At 40.0% G+C, this 12,651-nt stretch overlaps 1 long non-coding RNA gene across 1 annotated transcript; it reads right to left on the bottom strand.

The window, feature by feature from the left end:
• Nucleotides 1-4,286: 4,286 nt before the first annotated feature.
• Nucleotides 4,287-5,672, bottom strand: LOC309507888. Its single transcript, XR_014209284.1, has 3 exons — nt 5,365-5,672; nt 4,954-5,300; nt 4,287-4,846 (listed from the first exon to the last, which is right to left on the bottom strand). It is a non-coding gene; the product is annotated as an uncharacterized lncRNA (long non-coding RNA).
• Between the last annotated feature and the right edge of the window lie 6,979 nt (nt 5,673-12,651).

The following is a 12,651-nucleotide window of genomic DNA, read 5'->3' as shown; positions in this document are numbered from 1 at the left end:
TGTGAAAATATATAAGATGGACTTACCAGCACTGCTTCGCCTCATCCACTGCGAGAATTGGCCGCTGGTGGAATATTGGTGGTGTGGAAGCTCAAGCAGGGTGACCCCACTCTTGAGTTTGCACCTTCCATCCCGGTCCTGGCCGGCTATCTGGATGCTCTGGTCCTGTCCGGAAATCTTCCTTCTTCAATGTTCCCGTCTGACTTTCTGGTCCCATTTCCTTTGCTAGTTCCGTCAGCTCCACTGGTGTAGTCCTTCTCCTCGGCCCTCTCCGCACCGCTAACTCTGTGCGGCCCAACAGATTCGCCCTGGGCTTCCCGATCACCAGCTCGGCGCGAGGATGAGGATTCCCCGGCTTCACCTCCTGTCTCCACCTCGGCCTGTTGGCCCGTCGGCTCTGCCCCGGGTTTGCGCTCCCTCGACTCCACCGTGGTCTGTCAGCCCTAGCAGTCCTCCTTGCTCCCCCATCCTTCCGGATCAGCCTCAGGTCTAGTCCACACGTACACAGTATTTTTATAAACAGAGTTTTTCCTCCTTCGTTTAAAAAAAAATTGTCCTCAATCACGATTTATTAAAAAAATCTCTGCCCACACGAAAACGCAAAAACACGCTATGAAACACTGTCCAGAGCATGCCGAACCAACAGGTGGCGATATAACCCTAACCGTAAAGCCATGTTGGCCAATCAGAAGACTGAAAAGGGTTATACTGGTTCCGGTAGGCTAACAACGGCTGAATCCGAAATCGCCCCCTAAACCCTCATTCACTATTCCCCGCGTTAGTCAACTAATACTGTTCCCTTGAAGTAGTGAATGAAAAGGAGTGAGCGAATTCGGACAGCCGTTGTATATCGGTTGTAGACTCGTTATTGCAGGGCAATGTGGGATTGAATAAGTGCACTCAAAAACGTCCACTATGGTTTCGGACACAACTACAAATGGCTGTCCCCTCAAATAACGGCCTATTTGGATTCAGCCAACATGTTGTCATAAGCAGTGACCTGCGTAGTATTGCATTTTGACGCCTCTGTTCCACAATATAATTGGAGAACTGTGCATGTATCTGTATACATGTTATAAGCCCTGTTGCAGCACAATTATTAAGAGCAATATTTTGGCTATGTCCGCCATTGCACAGACTCACCTTATGTAAACAAAGGAGATAGCGGTGCACAATCTGACATCAAACAAATGAGATAACAGCACGCACTGCGACGTCACAAGCCAAAATCTCTAGTTTCATCAGTCACACGACAACACTGCAACCGGAGTTTATGAAAATCTTCATCCTGGCAGGATTTTTAAAAAAGGTTTGGTTTCAGTGACCTGATACTGCGTTTGCGTGTGGACGAATGGCCAAACTGCATAGAAAAAGCTGTGGTTTTGAAAATAGCTGTGTGGACAGGGCCTCAGTCAGACGTCAATTCAGATTTCCATAGTTCACTAAATTGGTCTCGTTGTTTAATTAGTTTCCCACACCTGTTCTGTTTGTACTCTGATTGCCTCTTGTGTTTATAATCCCTGAGTTATCCTTAGTTCCTTGTCCTGAATCATCTCTGTTTGATGTTTGTGTTCTCCAGAGTTGCATTCATTATTAAAATACTTTAATTAGCTTAATCTCCTTTGTCATGCAAGTTGTGACTAGCACAGCCATCTGTGACAATATCATGCATTAATGTATATGCAAATGTATTTATTAAGTTTAGCATTTTTTTTAAATTAGTGTACGAGTTGTGTTGAAAAATAAACACACACACATACATATATTCTTAAATATCTATTTTTTTATATTATATTTTACCATCTCCATAGAATAAACTTTACATACCATCTTTAACCAACCCTTTAAAACAGTGGGTTCTGGGTTTTAGGTCAAATGGCAAGGGACCAGTTTTGTGCCAAAGTTTAATTCTTAGGCTTGGGGTTTTATAGTGATGCTTGCAGAAGTTGACACGTCAGACTACTTAGCAATCCAAACTTTAGTCCGATTGTGCCACAGAACACTCTTCAGAAATTCTTTACTTATTTATAGTTCTCTGTTAAATCCGGACTGGATAAAATAATTTATCATAGAAAATGATTTAGCATTGAAAAATTGCACACACCACCTTTAACATGAATCCAGGCAATCTGTCATGTTTAATCCTATAATTTATTTGACTAAAAAGGACGTTGCAGACCTGCCAGCCTAAACCAGATGGCTGCCTAGCTCCTTCCAAACAAGTCAACATAATGAGGTGAATGCCATTGTCATAGAGACCGCTGACCTGCATGGCTTGGTGCTCACCTACACTAATCAATGAGACGTTGTTCATTTGCATGCCTGAAATATTATCCACCGATTCAAGGTGATGGCATGATTTTTAGTCAGTTTTAAATTTCACTATTATAGAATGTTGTCCATTCGAGCCATTCATAGGAGAAGCTGGAAACCCAACCCCTGTCTCACCTGGACACAGATACACTGAAGAAGATGATGATGCATCTACAACACTTCATTTCTGAAGGAAGTTGATGATGGAGAAGACTATTTTGAAGTGGTGTTTTAGTTCTCTCAAACATGATGGCTTCCATATAGAGCCCAGGCCTATAAAAAGTTATGAACAGTCATAAAGAAATAAAATGTGATGACTAACTTGTAAGAATAGCCTTAGTGGTTTATGCAACCGTCCCCAGGGCTGTATCTGACATTGCATATTCTCTTGAGTAGGTATGATTCTAAACAGTACCAAATTAGGGTACTGTTCTTCAGCTCGTAACAATAGGAAAACCTTTTTATAAGGTTCCATAAAGAACCATGCTTTGAATGTGGACCTTAATGGTTTTATAAATAACCCTTTGAGTTGAGCCGGATACTCGGCTGAAACGAGTATCCGGTACGGATAAAGCACTTTTGCCGAGTACAAGTATTATACGAGTAATACGAGTCAATATCTGTGCTCGGATAAAAAATTAAATAAAAAAAAAAGTTATGTTGACTTGAGATTAGGGCTGGGCGATATATCGATATAAAGAATATATCAATATATTTTTTAAATGCGATATGGAATTAGACCATATCGATATCGATATAGTTCAAATTTGCGCTATGATCCTTGCTCCAAGCAGCTTCTGACCCGGAGCTCACTGCTCCCCGCGCCCCCGCTCCTCCTTTTCCACTTTGCGTGCGTGTTTAGAGCATGTTATGTTAAGTAAGGAATAATTGACGACAGGCCGTTGAATTATTAGAAAAATAATGCACACCCGAGGTGGTAATGCGGTCACGACGCGAAGCGGAGTGGCCGTTACACCTCGGGTGTGCATTATTTTTCTAATAATTCAACGGCCTGAAGTCAATTATTCCGCTTATACTACAGTTACCACACCTCGAAACATTGTTCAGATTATGTATTTCAAGACGTTTGTAAAGTTTTTGTCATAAAAACGCTCTTGTATGTAGGACTAATTTCTTACGCATCTAATCCCATGCCTCCGTTGCTAATTCCAAAACGTAATTTCAGAGTTAGTAACGGAGGTTTGAGCCGCTGATAGCAGACAAATGCTGGGGACACACGACTCGCTGACACATTCTCTGACTGTTTTCATCGACTGCAGCAGATTTTAAACACCGACTTTGAACACAGACTGAATGCGCTGAACAGGTTTGGGCATGATCAGTCATAAGTATCAAATTACATTCATAACCGGCCTTAAAGTGTGTTCCCGGCTTTATGCAGTTATTAGAGAGAGATGTTGCAATAATGAGACAGAAAAGCATGTGCGTCAATATTATTATTAATTAATTAATTCAATTCGTTTTAATTAATTCGTTAATTCTTTTTTTTTTTCTATTATTGACAGATGACAGTAGACTAGCCAAATAAGTGAAACCCAAAGCCCTTTTAACAAGTAGGCCTATCAATAATTATTTATTTGTTAAATTATCTGCAATAAAAATCCGTGCTGCAGGACTATCCATTTATTAGCCTATATTCAGTTTAATTTTCTATTGATTATAGATAGGACTTTATAGTTTATTTATTCAAATTAAACAACATGTTTCTATTGATTGTGAAGCTAGACATTGAAAATTGCAGATCAAGCGCATGGGGCGAAATGCTTTTTCTTGTTATGAATTGTATCCTATTTTCCGTTATTACAGTTGACTACGCGAAGTGATATGGAACTGTAATGCGGTCAAGACCTGCCTGGAACTACTTTAGCCGTGCGTTTCCCTGAAAATAATGCACACCTTAGAACGTTCGTCAACCAATCAGATTCAAGCATTCAATGGCCCTGTAGTATAACATGAAATAAAGTCTTTCACCTCAGAAAAACAGACTTTCTTGTCCTGTCAGCCGTTATACTGTAGTCGTAGCGCACACTCAATTGCACGCGCAAATGCGGCGGCGCGCGCTGTGTATCGCCTCACTGTATATAAAGTGCAAAAGAAACTACGAGCATGCAACGCCGTTACGTTGTAAATTACACGAAATAAAAGTAATGCAGGTCTGATTTTCATTCTATTCACCAGGAGCAGTTTCCATGTTTCATTAACAGTTCTTGTTAGTATTGTGTATTCACCATGGTAACTGTCGTTTCCTTAATAACCCCAAAATGCCACTATTTTTCTTTGTGTTATTTTTTATATTTTTAAATGACTGTATGGCTCATACCAACATTGTATTAACAAAAACTAGTTTGGGACTGCTATTTAATAGCTTTAGCATAGGCCTAATGTTTATTTATTAGTACTAGTCTTTACTATTAGTCATATTCTTACAATTTATGTTAAGTAAAGGGGGACAGTACTTGTGTGTGTGTTAACAAATTTTGTGTAAACGTGTTATAATTTGCCTAATAATATTCTCTCTCTATATATAGGCAAATTATAACACATGTTTACACAATTTTTTTATATAATTTGCCTAATAATATTCTCTCTCTATATATAGGCAAATTATAACACGTTTACACAATTTTTTTATATATATTCAATGTAAAATTTCATAATCATAATTAATAAATCGCAATTACAATTCCAAGGGAATAATCGGCAATTATGATTTTTGTCATAATCGTGCAGCCCTAAGGTGAAGAAACCTGTTTATTATTTATTCATTTGATTTTGCAACTGTTCACTGAAAGAGCCGGTTTCAATAAAACTACTTGTGACGTCATATTTGGCTTTGACTTTGACTGAACATTTGCTCTCACTTTGCGGAAAAAATATCGGGATATATATCGTATATCGATATTCAGCATAAATATATCGGGATATGACTTTTGGTCCATATCACCCAGCCCTAGATGAGATGAAAACTCTGGTTCATTACATTTTACTTCATAATTGCAACCGCATGTGTTGTATTTATTGTTGCAAAACTTGTTCTGTATATAGTTCGTTTGTTATCGTGATCAAAACCATTGATTTGAAGCTCAATGCTGATGCTGTCATGTAAATAGTTTTCTAATCAGCAATAAATATAACAATTTCTGATCAACTCATATCAATTGCATGCTTAAAATAACATACCGGTTAAAGCCCCGCCCATTTCAAGACAACACGACCCACTTCCGGGTTAAATCCCGCCCACTTCCGGGTTAGGCCCCGCCCAGTCCGAGTACAGATACAGATACAGATAATTCATATGGTTAACAGATACAGATACAGATACAGATAATGCTGTACTCGCTCATCAGTTTTCATTAAAATTAGTATCTTCATTTTAATAATATTACTATTACTATAGCCCTCTATCTGCCTGGTCTTATATCTTGTTGCCTCTATTTGGGGTTTACATAAAAACAAAACAAAAAAAAAACAGCATGTTGTGTCAATTAGGTACTTTTATATTTTATTGACATGGCAGATTGTTACAAAAATGGCAGTGCTCTAACAACAGTAGTTAGCTGAATACATTACTAAATAACAATTGACATTGAACACGATATAGATGTAATGAAGAACAAGTTCCAGTGAAATATCTTCACAATCCCCTATGATGTCTATATGTCCTTCATTATGCGTGTATTCTGAGTGGCAGTTTCTCTCTGCAGATGATGAGGTTATGGTACGTGACAGCATCTGGAATAAACAATTGAGTTTAGAGTTACATTGTGTCACTTTCATTTGATTATGTAAAACCAATTCTGTTCATGAAGGCCAAAATTAGCAAAAATGGACAGAATGAGCCCTTTAAAGCCTGGAACACACCAAGCCGACGCCGACGAACTAGCGCTGATGAAAGCCGACTGTGTTGTCGCCTCGCGTCGGGGTAAAAAGCTGCACTTGAACACACCGAGAGAACTACAGCTGACTGTCAGCTAGAATGCGTGTTCTGCGCCTGCGTGTAAATGAGACAGCTGTCTATTTCTGCAGATATATTCGTCTATATTCGTCATTCAAAAAGGGAAACCGGCGCTGCCGGCTGCAGTTACACAAACCGTAAACAAAGCAGTGCGTGCTTACCGTTTTGAATATCAATCCTGCTAAACACTGTCTTTATTCCACTCCTCTCGTGTTAATATTGAAATATTCGCCAAGGAACACTCAGATAAGATGACATATCATTAGAACAGCCTTCTATCTGTACCGTTTTGACTTTGCCCGCTATTTTGCTATTATTCTCGTGCACTGACTCGGTCACTAAGCTGAACAGCCAATCAGAGTTCCCTCTTTCACCGACGGCCCGACGCCGATTCAACATGTCGAATCGGCCGTTACAAAGCCGACGAGGACCAATTTCAGCCGACGGTGCGGAACACACTGAGAAGATTTAGTCGGCCGACGCACGGAAACTGCCCGACGGCCGACCGTCGGCTTGGTGTGTTCCAGGCTTAACACGTTAAAAGGAAAAAGGGATTTAAATTCATGGTGTAGCTTTAATGCTTTTTGTGACTGGGTATGTTTAGGCATAAAGTCATAATAAAAAAATATGGATCATAAATTCCATATCTCTGTTACTTACTTTGTGGAGAAGAGAAGATGAGTATGCTTAACTGAACAGAGCTGCTCACACCTACATGTTCTGTTAAACTAAAAAGAGAAAAAAGACATGATTGGAAATTACTGTTACAATTTTTCAAGTTATAATTTATAGACATTTTAAGAAAGAAATAATTTACCTGTTGAGAGTATGTTGACAATTTGTGTAGTTGTATAGCTGAGCTTCAGAAAATCAGTAATGAGGAGGCTTTGACAGTTACAGATTTGAAAAACAATAATAAAGAAATATTATGATGTAATAAAAATAACAAATAAAGAACAATAAACTCTAACACAAAGTACCTTTTCAGCATATAAAGGGTTCTTCAGGATGATACAGTACTAAATAAAACTGTTACTACTTGTAAAGAACCTTTAAAGAACCATCTTTTTTTTTTTTTGAGTACTTATTTTGAACAAGGAACTTTTTCACGACTGCTAAAAAGTATGAATGTGTGTAGTATGCATAGACAGTATAAGAAATGGACACAGCGACCCCATAGACTTCAACGGAGAAAAGTGAAGTCAATTAGAAGCACTCACTTCCTGATGGCTGACCGTACTGCGCAGACTCAAACTGAGGTTGACAACGTAGATGTGACGTGAGCAACCTGTCTGACAGTTGTAAGTTTTTTAGTAGCTGTGCCAAGAGAAATCTGAATAATTTCCTTCCGAATCTTGCAGAGACGGAGAGCTTGAGTAGGAGCTGTCCATGAGCTAGGAGCAGGAGCAACTTTATGACTCTCTATGGGCTTCTCCCTTGACTTTTTCGGACTTTATGCCTCCACGTCTCCCCGATTGCCTGGGAGCTTCTCCTTCTGTCTATACGGTAATTTATCTACTGTGCGACAGAGAGTCGCTTGGTTATGATGTAATCATTAGCCTATTTTTACAAAAACGGCTTCTACGGGGCCATAACGTAAGATATAAGGTAATGGAGCCTTTTATACATTGTTGTGTTTCTTTAGAAATAAACAATGGACAAATGGAGTCTTTAAACGCATCAGATGTAAAGTTATTCGCTTTCAAAGTGACGACAAAATGAATGGGAGTCAATGGCATGCTAACAGCAGGTGATGGCTTGCTAGCCAATGGCTGCCCCCATTGAAGGTACGCTTTCCGGTTGCTGGATTACCCCCTTGGTATTATGAAAGTAATCTGGACGTACTACATTCACCATGTTGTCATTATCGTGAGACCTACAGCGTCAGTTGCTTCACTTCACTGCCATTCATAAATCCTCTCCTGTGGCCTGATGGGACAGTAAAGTGTCCATCGTATGCACACTTCAGAATCTCTCCGGAAGTAGTTGGTCATCTGTACTTTTTGCCTACTCTTTTATGAGTAGGTGAATTCGACATAATTCTTTTTGTCACATACTGTTTTTCGCCTACTATAGGGAAGCCCAAGACCATGAAAGATAGAGAAACATAAAGTCTCACATTTAGCCTGTAGCCTTCTTAATTCATGAATTTTCTCCCTTTTTAAAAAATGTGAAAAAAATGAATAAAATATAATATTCCTCAAAATTTAGACAGCATGGTTCTTTGCACAAATGTAATATTATACATATATTTAGATTTTAGACGATTATTTTAATTGAATCATTAGAAAATAACAAAATCACACAAATCAGGGTTGTATTCAGACCCCAAACTGTCAAATATACAGTAGCTAGTCAGGGTATCATCATATACATGTTGACTGGAATGAAGATGAAACTTTGAGGTGAAGTGTGTACAAACAGTGTGTAGATGTAGTTGTACCTTTGTTTAACAACATGCCAGTTGTTCAGTTGATAAAACTCCATTTCAGTAGACAAAAACTTGTGAGTTTTAAAAATAAGTGATCTAGGACCTGTACATAGTGCACGCTATCGTAAAGACTGTAAGGGTGTACTCGGTTGCCATGAACCGGGCCCGAGTACGATTGTCCCCCCTCCCCACTCCCCCTCTGGCCTGCACTCACATAGGGTTTCAGCATTCGTGCCGGAGCACGCTTACTTCATTATGGTGCGACGGTTTCGGGATAAACAGGAAGAGCGGCACTCTCACTGAACACAATGGAGTCCAGCACGGTTAGCGCTCACACTGCATGCGAACCGCGCCCGAGTCCAACTGAACCGTGCTCTGGCCCACCTCTTCCAAGCGGGCCAGGGCCGGCTAATCGAGCCGCGCCCGGGCACGGTTCGGAGCACTCACACTAGTCAAACGAACCGCGCTTTGGTGGCCAAACGCACTCGGGCACGGTTCAAACTGGCTAGTGTGAGTACACCCTAAGTCTGTCCGTCACAGTGATTATGTTAGTTATGTTATGTTTCATTATGTTTTTTCCCTGTTTTCCTATGACCCAGTTTTCCCAGTCTGTCTAATCATATTGGGCCCTTTCATTCACCTGGCGCAAGTGTTTTTTGCTAGTTTCAGCCCAACACAGTTATCATTGTCACGCTCTGCGCCACGTTGTTTAAATAGGAAATGCATTTGCTCCCATTTGTGCGCCCATGGTCTGAAAACGAGGTATGTTCAGGCGCATTGTTGGCCGTTGCTATTTTGAGGCAACTGAAATAATCTGCGCCATTGACTTTAGACCAGGTTTCTGTTGGTCAATGGCACAGTCTATTTCAGTTGCCTCAAAATTGCAAGGTAATAGCATTTATTTATTTCCACATTAGGTCCACTTTTTTCATTTTTTTTCCATTTAGGTCCACAACGCGCGTACACTTTGTCCCCTAGATGGCAAATTCCGCCATGTAAATAGCGAATCCGCGATTGCGCCGTGCGCTTTAGACCATGTGCTTAGATCGTTAAAATAGGGCCCTTATTCACCTGGTGTTCAGACATTATCTCATTAGTTCCCTCATTTAGTTTTGGTATAAGTACTTTGGTTAGGGTTAGGTTAGATACAGCCACCCGTGACGGATTAAATTCTATTGTCTGATTTGTTTTTATTTCATTTCTATTTATTTTTATTTAGGGAATTGTAGGAGAAGTAACTTTCATGAAATATGACTATGCAAGCTATGAAAGAGCAATACAATTATCCTGAAGGATACTTCAAGCATATCTATGAAATCAAGTGAAAATGTATATATATATATATATATATATATATAATTCATTGGAACTCAATTCATTGGTATTTCTCATTGCAGAACAGCTGTCAAACATACAAAATATTCAACTCACATATACAGTAAAAGTTGTTTAATCGTCCAACATCAGCTGAATATCACCTTTCCCTATTTTTATTTTTATTTATTTTTTACTAAATGACATCTTGTTTGCTTCATGTCAGGTGTATTCATTCCTTTTCTATAGAAAAATTAATCTACTATGCTGCTGCCATCATTAAATGAGGAGTGAGCTATCAGCCGATAGCTTCTCTGCACCTTGTAAAAGGGGTTGGAAGCAGGTCAAGCATTTAGTAATAAGCCACTGTAGTCCTAGTGCCATGTGGACAAGAAACCTTGTATGGGCCTGTGCTCGCACAGAGATCTATAAAACAATGACAGTCAGTGGAGGTGATCAACAACTCATGTCTCTCACACGATAAAACTCGTTGTTTGTTTCTTATTATAAATTTCTGTGATTTGTTAGTGGTCAGAGCATTTGGATGGAAATATCAATTAACTGAATTTATTGGGAAAGGGTTAAGATAAAAAATAAAAAAAGGATTCAGTGATTGATGGTGAATAATTAAACAATGCACTGCTCAAAAGGAATGTGGCAAATATAGTGACACTTTGTTGTCAAATGTAAGTAGATCATGTTCCTAGTTAATATAAATGCACCTGTGTGAATTTCAGTAAAAAAAATTACCTTTTGACCAGCTGCCTAAAAGTCACAGCAAAAAATAAATAAAAAATTGCTCAGAAAACTGACGTTAGCTCTCAGAAAGCTCTGATGCAGTATAATAGTTTGCAGATGCCCTTTGGTTTATTCTATGAGAACCATATATTAAGATACAAACTGTTCCTTAAGTGTCCAAATACATTTTGGAGCCACTATATGATATTGAACATAATTTATCAGCAGAACAAGGATGATTTTGAATTGGTCCAGTGCAGAGCTTTGGCCCAGAATTTTGCTTTTCTAGTGCTGGTGGATCTCTTTTGCCTGAGTGCTATCATATATTTTACTATTATTTAGTTGTGGGTCCCACGCTGCTGATCCACCAGATGTTTCAGGCCACAGATGATGGATGGCCATCTCTGCGCTGCAGCCTTAAGTGATTGGAGAAGATTGAAGATGTGCAATTCACTTAAGTTTGCTCACCACTGCATCAGGCAATCAGTACGATGAGAAAGAGAGAGAGAGATGCCCAGGCAGACAGACAGCTTGAAAACACACTCACATCAGCACTGATTTAACTTGGCAGAGGTATATCTGACAGGATCAGGCTCTTTAGAAGTGAATTAAATGCTGCTGTTTGTGATTTAGCAGCAGGAGAAATATTAGCCTCAATGGGTTATTAAGTCTCACACTCTGATATGTGCTGTTTATGGGTTGCATGATATTAGTGAGCTCGCAGACCCATTGCTCTGATAGGGCCCTATCTTACACCTGGCGCAATTCAGCGCCAAGCGCAACGCAAGTGTTTTTTGCTAGTTTCAGTCCGACGCAGTTATCATGTTCACGTCCTAGGCCACATTGTTTAAATAACAAATGTATTTGCGCCCATTTGTGTGCCCATGGGCGTGCTGGTCTGAAAACGAGGTGTGTTCTGGTGAATTGTTGGCGCGTTGCTATTTTGAGGCAACAGAAATAGACTGCGCCATTGACCAACTGAAACCTGGTCTAAAGTCAATGGCGAAATATTGTTTTTTGTTATTAATGAGCGTGTTAGTAATGTGCGCCTACAGTAGTACACAAACGTGCCAAATATTTTAAATATAAGGATTACAATGTAAAAGATTATTATTGTGTACATAAAGATAAGGTGTAATCCGGCTTGTCCCGTAGATGGTCTGCTTGCGCACTTTTACCTCGCGCACGAGCAGTTCCGTTTGCGCTCTGGAGACGTCTTTCCACTATCAAATTCCGCCATGTAAATAGTGAATCCGCGATGGCGCGAGCGCAACTGGCATTTAAAGGGAATGGGAGATGAGACTCTGATTGTTTTAACGCACGGAAATCCCAAAATACACCCATTACTCATTATGAGAATAGGGACAACCCTTTTAGACCATCCGCCTGGCGCGCAGACCATTTTTCCCATCGTTCCCATAGCAAAAGTGGATTCAGACACGCCCTAAGTGAATTTGCGCCGTGCGCTTTACACCATGCTCTTAGATCGTTAAAATAGGGCCCATAGGGCCCTATCTTGCACCCAGCGCAATTGACTTTGTACACCGACGCATGTATCATTCCTATTTTGCACCCACGCACAGCGGACTTTTCCCTCCACAGACGCACGTCGGTAAGTTAGGAAATGAACTTGCGCTCCCAGGGCGGTTCAGCGCAAAGAGGAGGCGTGTTCTGGCGCAAAAGTTCCCTGATGCTATTTTGCAGGTTTAGAAAACATTTCCTCCACTGACCAGGAAAAACCTAGTCTAAAGTCAGTGGCGCGTTGCCCATGTTATTCATATGCTATTTTAAGGGCGCATTCTTGGCCATAATCAATGTAGCGTGTGCACAACGCGCATACACTTTGATTCTCTCATCTACACACAGACGCAGCTGTTCT

Source organism: Leuciscus leuciscus, assembly GCF_965113295.1.
Source record: "Leuciscus leuciscus genome assembly, chromosome: 10".
NCBI lineage: Eukaryota > Metazoa > Chordata > Actinopteri > Cypriniformes > Leuciscidae > Leuciscus > Leuciscus leuciscus.
This window is presented reverse-complemented; position numbering and strand designations above follow the sequence as displayed.